At 45.1% G+C, this 8,044-nt stretch overlaps 1 long non-coding RNA gene across 1 annotated transcript; it reads left to right on the top strand.

Moving 5' to 3' along the window:
* The first annotated feature begins 3,326 nt into the window (after window positions 1–3,326).
* LOC138523635 (uncharacterized) lies at window positions 3,327–4,831 on the top strand. Its single transcript, XR_011283332.1, has 4 exons — window positions 3,327–3,437; window positions 3,555–3,668; window positions 3,784–3,943; window positions 4,149–4,831. It is a non-coding gene; the product is annotated as an uncharacterized lncRNA (long non-coding RNA).
* The last annotated feature ends 3,213 nt before the right edge of the window (window positions 4,832–8,044 follow it).

The following is an 8,044-nucleotide window of genomic DNA, read 5'->3' on the forward strand; positions in this document are numbered from 1 at the left end:
ATCAAGAATGGAACAGATCTGCTGCCAGTAGCGGGAAGTATACTGTGTACCTCTGTCTGATACAATAGTTTCAGGCAACCATATCGCGAGAATATATGGTCCACAAAGATTCGCGCCATCTGTGCTGCAGTCAGGATGCCAGGGAGACGTACAAAGTGTGCTAGTTTTGTAAAGAAGTCTATGGTCACCGTCACTGCAGTGCATCCACGCGAAGGTGGAAGGTCCACAATAAAGTCTGTAAATATGATCTGCCAGAGACGATCGGGAATCGCCATTCTCTCCAGACTCCCCAATTGGGGCCTTTGAGGGTTTTTTGACTGAAGACATATATGGCATGAGGAAACATAATCTAGCATATCTGAGTGCAAAGAAGTCCACCAAAAGTGTCTTTGAATCAGTTCAGTGGTGTTGTTCACTCCGCGATGTCCGGCTGTTGGTGAATCATTATACATCTGGAGGACTTCGCGCCGGAGCATTTTGGTCAGAAGATACACCCGTGAATCCTGGAAATAGCACCCGTTTTCCTTCTGCAAACTGTGTCTAGGGACAATTTGCTGGCATTCTGTCTCATGAATCTTTGTGTCATTTTCGACCTGTTGTAGGAAATCCGAAATAACATTCACAAACAATGCCTTGGGGAATAATTGTTCAGAACAAAATTGTGAAGGCCCAATAGGTTCTTTTCGGGAGAAAGCATCTGCTCGAAGATTGATTCTTCCTGGAATGAAGGTGAAAACTATGTTGTACGGAGAAAAGAAATTAGCCCACTGTGCCTGTCAACTGTTGCAGGTCTGGGCGTATTGCAGAGCCTTAAGATTAAGGTGGTTGCTATGCACTTCTACCCGATACATGGTTCAAAGTAACAAGTGTCTCCACTCCTCAAAGGCTCTCTTATGGCCAACAATTCCTTCTCTAGAACTCAATAAATGAGTCCTGAAGAGGTCAGGGTTTTGGAAAGGTAGGCGACTGGGCATTCATCTCCTTGCTTTGTTTTCTTGCACCAATAACGCGGCTAATGCATAATGCGACGTGTATGTTTCGACAATTAATTTTTGTCTTGTGATCAGGTTTGATCAGTATCGGGGCTTTAGTAAACAAGGATTTTAAAGTCTCAAAGGCTCTTTGGGCTTCCGTTGACCAAAAAAAGGGTGTATCTTTCTTCAACAGGGTAGTAAGAGGTTGGATTACAGAGGAGAACCCAGGAATAAACTTCCTATAGATGTTTGCAAAGCCCAAGAAACGTTGGATATCCTTTACTGAAGCAGGGGATGGCCAGTCTACCACTGCTGCTACTTTTATGGGGTCCATGGGGATCCCCAAAGCTGACAGTACATATCCTAGATAGGTGACTTGACTCTGGAGAAATTCACACTTCTCCAATTTACAAAAAAGATGTTCCCGTTGCACCTCCTGCACATGTTGGACATGGTCTGCCTTGGAAGAGGAGAATATCAATATGTCGTCTAAATAAACGATGACATAATGCAATAGGAGGTCTTCAAATATGTGATCCATAAACCTTTGGAATATGGCAGGGCATTGGACAATACAAAGGCCATTATCAGATACTCAAAATGACCAAAGGGTGTGCGAAAGGCTGTCTTCCACTCATCCCCGGATTTCACTCTGGTAAGATGGTATGCGCCCCGCAGATCGAGTTTGGTATAAATAGTGGTCTTGTGATCCTTGTTTAAAGTCTAGGAGATGTTCCTGAGATGCTACAGTAATCTCCTGTCTTCCCAACATGGCCTTTAGGCTATTCACAAAGGCTGGAAAGGAATCAAGAATGGGGTTATTGGTCGTAACAAAGGGAGTGGCCTAGGCTAAGGCGGAACCTGTAAGATGGGAAATCATGTGTCTCACCTTGTCCCGGTCTGTGGGGAAGAAGGATGCCTTGAAAACAAACTGAACTGTACAAGATTCTAAGAATTCTTTAAGTTTGTGTGGATTACTGTCAAACTTGCCACCTGGCAAAGGGCCTGGTGGTAGTTCCGAACTTTGTGGAGCCTGAACCATCCCTGGACTTCTAGGGTTAGTGATTGAACAGCAGCAACAAGTTGCTGCATTTGATCCATGTCAGCACCAAAAAAATAAAGCAGGCATCACTAACTGTCACAATTATTTTCTTAACTGACCAAACCCAGGAATTACTTTTGCACTGACCGGAACCAGATGAGGATAATGCTGCACTGATGAATTTCCCCAGTGGCCCTGTACCCCCACTCTTCTCAATTGTTGTTGTGTCAATATTTTGTTCTCGTAAGGATAGAGGTGGTTATGGTTGTCTGCTTCAGTTGACCGGGCTGCCCTGAGGTCTACACTGAAATATAAATTACAAGTAAGTAGGTGTTCTGAATCTGGCAAGCCTGTGGTGTGGTATAAAATAGGGGATTACCCTGAATTTATCATGGGGCTACGTCTTAGAAGCTGGATATCCCCCTTCTGAATTTCGTGAAGCCTGAGGCGGGTGATCGGGAGCCGCAGATCTGAGGGTTCAGGAACGATGTAAGTAAAGAGATTGTATTGAAAAGATAGGTGAGATATTTGGAAGAAGGAGGTACCTACCTCCGTGCAGACGGAGCAGAAGTTTCGGAAAGATCTGCTACAGTTGTGATTCTTGACCTCTGCTGTGATATTCTCACCACTGCATATACCTTGGGCTGGTGTATCTACATCACAGCACTGCACAGTGCAACCCGACATCCACACCAGACTATCCCCTAATGGCCAACCCAACCGACATCATGATTAATATAAGATGCCATCCTCATAGCAGTAGGCCCAATATTTACCAACATTTGTCTCACACAACCCTCTAGGTTCCCTTCGCCGACCCTCAACACTGAGACCCATGTGCACAGCTCTACCAACCATTAGAGGAACTGTGTCACACAATACAAGCCGCGCCTGGCTCTATATTCCTAGGCAGTTCTGTGTGCACGTTCTGTTCTCTCGTGCCTTGACACACTACCAATCATTTTGCAGCTTGTTTAGAACGGCACATTTACGACACCATCAGAAAGCTTGACATTTCATCTTTCACTGTCGGTGTGTCAGGTTCACAGTTACCCGTGGCAACACTGCACATCTTCCAGGCTTTACTTTCTAACAGGCAGCCACCAAGTTCCTTACTCAAACTTACATTCACATACTTCGATCTGTATGTATTATGGGCACTTTAGAAGCCTTATCCCGTGATTCTCCATTATGGCGGCCCAATACGTGGCTGCCGTGACTCCATTGGGGTTGCCATGACAATGTTTCAGTTTATTTTTCCCTTACGCATGCGCGGAACTACATTACACTAGTTCCTTACGCATGCGCACGATACCAATCGCTGGTACAACTCCCTGGCGTCTGCAGGAGAGCACCGTGGATCGGTTGCGACGGAGACCCTCGCAACATTTTTGAACTACTATGGCTTGATACATCTCGAGGTAAGCATTTGTTCGCCCAGTAGGTCCCGGCCACAAGCTCGCTACTTAGAATGCTCTGCTTCAATTCTAATGCTCCATCTGAGTTGATTTCGGCACCTCTTTGCTTTCTCCATGCAGCTTCACACTTTGGTGATCAAGACGTGCTGACAGAGAGCGCTTGCTTGAAATACTACAGCACGCTTTTATCATATCACCTTACGGGGACTCGACCCACTATGACTTTGCACTAAGGTACATTGACCTGTGTGTACACTTACCCACAATGTGTTGCATTTCTTGCTTTTCCTTGAGCCTCATATACAAGTTTCTGGCTACACTAGCACTACTTTCAACATTTGTCTTTTAGACTCTCACCCCTCGAGGTGATCCTTTTTCACTACAGATGGGACAACTACTTCCCCACAAGCTGCACCCATAACATGACAGCCGGATTTACCCTGCATGTGTATGCCTGGGTTTCAGTGAAGACAGGAATCCGTCCCTTCACAGCGGTTCCCACCCTACAGGTTGGCCTCTTCGCAGCTCCATTTTTAAACATATCAGACTATGGCTGACATTGTTGGTGTTACAATATTAATATCCTTTACCTAGATTGCATGCTAGGCAGTAATACTTTACCCTTTTTAGCCCTTTTGTGCTTTTAACAGGCAATGAGACCTCACTTAGATCTCACCTACCTTTATTTTTTCTTTCTTTCCTTCCATTTTACAGAGATCTCCATACCGGAGGCCCAGACAAAGGCGTTCTAATTTCCAGCCGAAATGCCCCAAGGCCTAGCACTTTATGTGCCGCACTGACCTTTTCAACCAGATAGGGGGCCCCTCCCCCTGGTGTAGACCGAGGGTTTTGGTCCTCTGTTTGTGTAATTCAATTGACACCCTGATTTGATCCTTCCGGTCCTCCAGGTTTAGCTGGGCTACTTGTGCACCTTGCCTTACTTGTGATCCGAGAAATCGGGCATTTCTCAATTTGAATCTCCCCCGGTTTCTGTGTATTAACAATATTCTCCTTTTGGATAATCCATTTTTGGCTCTGCCCTGTCTAAATTCAATTTAACCTGTTAAACTTAACCGGCTGGGCACCCATTTTAAAGCGGGGTTACTAGTCAGCCTTTGCTGAGACATAGGGACCAAACAATTGGCCAATAAATTCTTTCTATTTTGTGTTGTATAAATATTGAACAACTTGTTGACAGAAATGTAAAGAACACAATTTTTTTCTTTCTTCTTTCCTTTTTTCATTGTGCTCAAATGTTTCTTGCACCTTTAGAGGATACTAACCCACCCACTATGTGATTATGGTACAGCGATAGTATTCATTGGGAAACTAATTTTCCAAATATTTATGTCTTATTTCTTTGTTTATAAATTGTATTAAATGATGATTAAGAATGAGGGATTTCTGCCTTTTTCTGCCACTTTTGATGACTTGACTTTGTATGTTAAGGATATTTGGCTTACTATTTGAAGCCCCACCAAAAAATGTTTTATTATAGAATCTTTCAGACACCCCGACATTAGGTTAGTGTCAAGAACTATATCAGTGGTTGGAGCCCCTTTTTGTTCTACAGTTGTGATTCTGGCAGCGCTATGATTATCAAGGAAACCTAAAGGATCAAACAGGTTAATAATGATATTAGAAGGGGATAGCAGTAAGATACTACAAAGAGTAGATAAGCTGTTTAATGCACCGTATGCTAGGCAACCGGATTGCGTCAGGGGAATCCTGGGAGAGAGTGCCGTTGAGCGAGTAGGGACGGTACGCCTGGAGGAACACGATTGCTAGGAAGGACAGAGAGCCGTTAGATACAGATAGTCAAGTCAGAATATGAGAAAGGTGTTTCTAATAGGAATCAAACTTACGGATCGCTTGCTGTAAGGAGTAGTGACAAAACGCTTCTGTATCCAAGCTCCCAGATAACTTCCTCCACTGTGCAGGATGGGCGGAGCCACAGCCGGGAGGATCGGATGGACTGGACCGCAGCTAGAGTTTTGAGGCGCCATCTTGGGGGAATGAGTAGTTACCATGCCAACATGCCAACACGTCTCCATCAATCCCAGAGAAACCAATGCTTCCTACGAAGCAATACAAGTCCTGGGATCCTCCCGGTTGGAGCCCCGCTATCTCTTCCTGAAGATATTTCTCTTTCTGCAACCCATCTTTCTTCTTCTAGGCTTCTAACCGTATAAGGGCCCCACAAATGGTCACCTTGAAGCCCTCCCAGAGCACCTGTGGACCTACCTCCCCATTATCATTGGGCAAGAATAATACTCTTTGATATCTTCCAAGAGCCTTTCAGCAACATCTCTATCCTTGAACAAACTGTCATTACATCTCCACTGCCCCCCCCACTATCACCCATACCTGATTGTGATCAGACCGAGAAATGGGTAACCCTTGGGATTCCCGGATCAATCCCTTGAGGGAGCTATCTACTCTGAGGAAGCCATGGTATCGACTGTAAAATTACAACACAAGAGATACAAGTTCAACAGTGTTTATTAAACAGCTTCAAAAGGGTTGGGGACTTCCTACCGTACCCTAACGGTAGAATGGGAGTAATCTCGGCCATTAAATTAAAGAAAAACAGTCCTAGTCAGTCTAGTCCAAAACAATAATAATTACACTAATAAACCTATTACCTGCCCTAAACTCATACAAAAAGGTGTGAGGGTAATGCACTCAAATAATAGAAAAAGTGTGTTCAACAAAAGAATCAGGGTGGCAAAGTGTTCACAGAAGGGTGACTCCCTTCCCAATGATTTCATCTAGGGATAGTACATGGTAGGGATAGGCAACACACCGTTTCCTTCAGTAAGGCACCCTCTCGTTGCCTGGGGCAGTTCAACAGGTTGTTCAGCTTCTGGCTGTATCAATGTTAATCTTCTCTCATTGGGAGGAGAACTGAGGGCGTGCCCCCGCATGTCAAGCTAGAATGTAAGGCAGCTGGTGGGGCCGAAATTAGAACCCTACTGCTAGATGGGAAATACACAGATAACTGCCCCTTCGACCCAGTACAAACCACACTGCGTGCTTGGCGTGGGATATTCATACGCACAGAGGCCACTGGCCCTTGCTACAAGTGGCTGCCACTGGCGACATTTCCAGGCTTCAGGCCCACCTGGGACAACACACTTATGGGAAGATGGGAAGGACTGGGGTACCAGGCGGTGGGTGACCTGTTCCAGGAGGGACAGTTTATCACAACACAGACATTGAAACAGGGTACCACGAACACTACAATTGACACCCTGTAGCTTTATAGGTTGCGAGTGGAAGTTTACAAACTATGGGACACTTACACAGTTGAGCCGGTAGAAAATGAATTCCTGGCATATATATGCAACTCAGAGGGATGACGCAGGGCGCTAGCAACACTGTATAGGGTGATCATGGACAAGGGGGGGGGGAGGTTACCCCGCTAGAGTACAATGGGCAGAGGAGATTAATGTTGAAATTACAAACATGCAATGGCAAAGAATGTGCTCACTTACCAAAACCATGTTCCTTAACTCCAGGTTCAAGCTCATTCAATATAAAACCTTGAATCGACTCTACTACACCCCTGACAAACTCAGGAGACTATACCTAGACCAAACAGGTAGATGCCCTCGATGTAAAAACGACGAGGCTGGTCATCTATGCATGATGTGGAGCTGCACCAAGCTCCAGACTTTTGGACACAGGTACTTGACACACTGTCAGAGATATTGCAGCACCCACTGTCATACTCCCCTATGGAAGCACTATTTGAACTGTGGGAGATCATCCAGGAAAAGCGTATCCATGCATTGGTAAACATTGGGTGCGTGATAGCGAAACGTTTTATACTGCAAATCTGGAAAAAGGCCAACCTGCCCACGCAACATGAATGGGTTTCCAACATGATCTGGGCGGATGAGTGCGAGGAACTGTACATAACTACCATGCCTGGCATGTCTAGGCCCAAAGACATATAGTGCAAATTTCGTTCCTACCTTGGCAACCTGCAGAAGGATCAACCGGACCCGGACAACAATATACCTCCATGTTGAGAGGGAGGGGGGCTGGAAGGGGTCTGGCTACAGGGAATACATAAAAAGTACTGTCTGCTGTGCCAATGTACCTAATGTCTACACTCTAATGCTGGTATAACTTGATTGAGGGCACTTTGGCGCACTACATCCCGACATACCTGTAATGCTATACCATGATATGCATATGCCTGTTTGTCTTTGTTCTGCCAAACACAAATAAAACAACATTTTTTAAAAAAAGTATCAAACACAAGTTTTCTTCTGCTTATCATCACCCGCAAGCGAACGGGATATGTGAGAGACTCAACAGCCTCCTCAAAGAAAGGATTGCTAAGATCAAATTGACTTTGAAAAAGGGATGGCTGTATTGCCTACCCATAGCTTTATATTCCCTTTGGAATCAGCCAGGATTAAACCACCACCTCACCCCGCATGGGCAAGTCACAGGGCGTCACATAAGAACGTCCCTTACACCTGTGCCTGGGAGGAGTGATACCCAGAGCGTAGCGAAAACTTTGGGTGATGAGATGCACGATTATTTGACATGTGTGACCTCTAGCATTTCATTTCAGATCAAGTCAAGTGCTAGGG

The sequence above is a fragment of the Ambystoma mexicanum genome, chromosome 1q, assembly GCF_040938575.1.
Source record: "Ambystoma mexicanum isolate Mex_15411 chromosome 1q, UKY_AmexF1_1, whole genome shotgun sequence".
Taxonomy (NCBI): Eukaryota; Metazoa; Chordata; class Amphibia; order Caudata; family Ambystomatidae; genus Ambystoma; species Ambystoma mexicanum.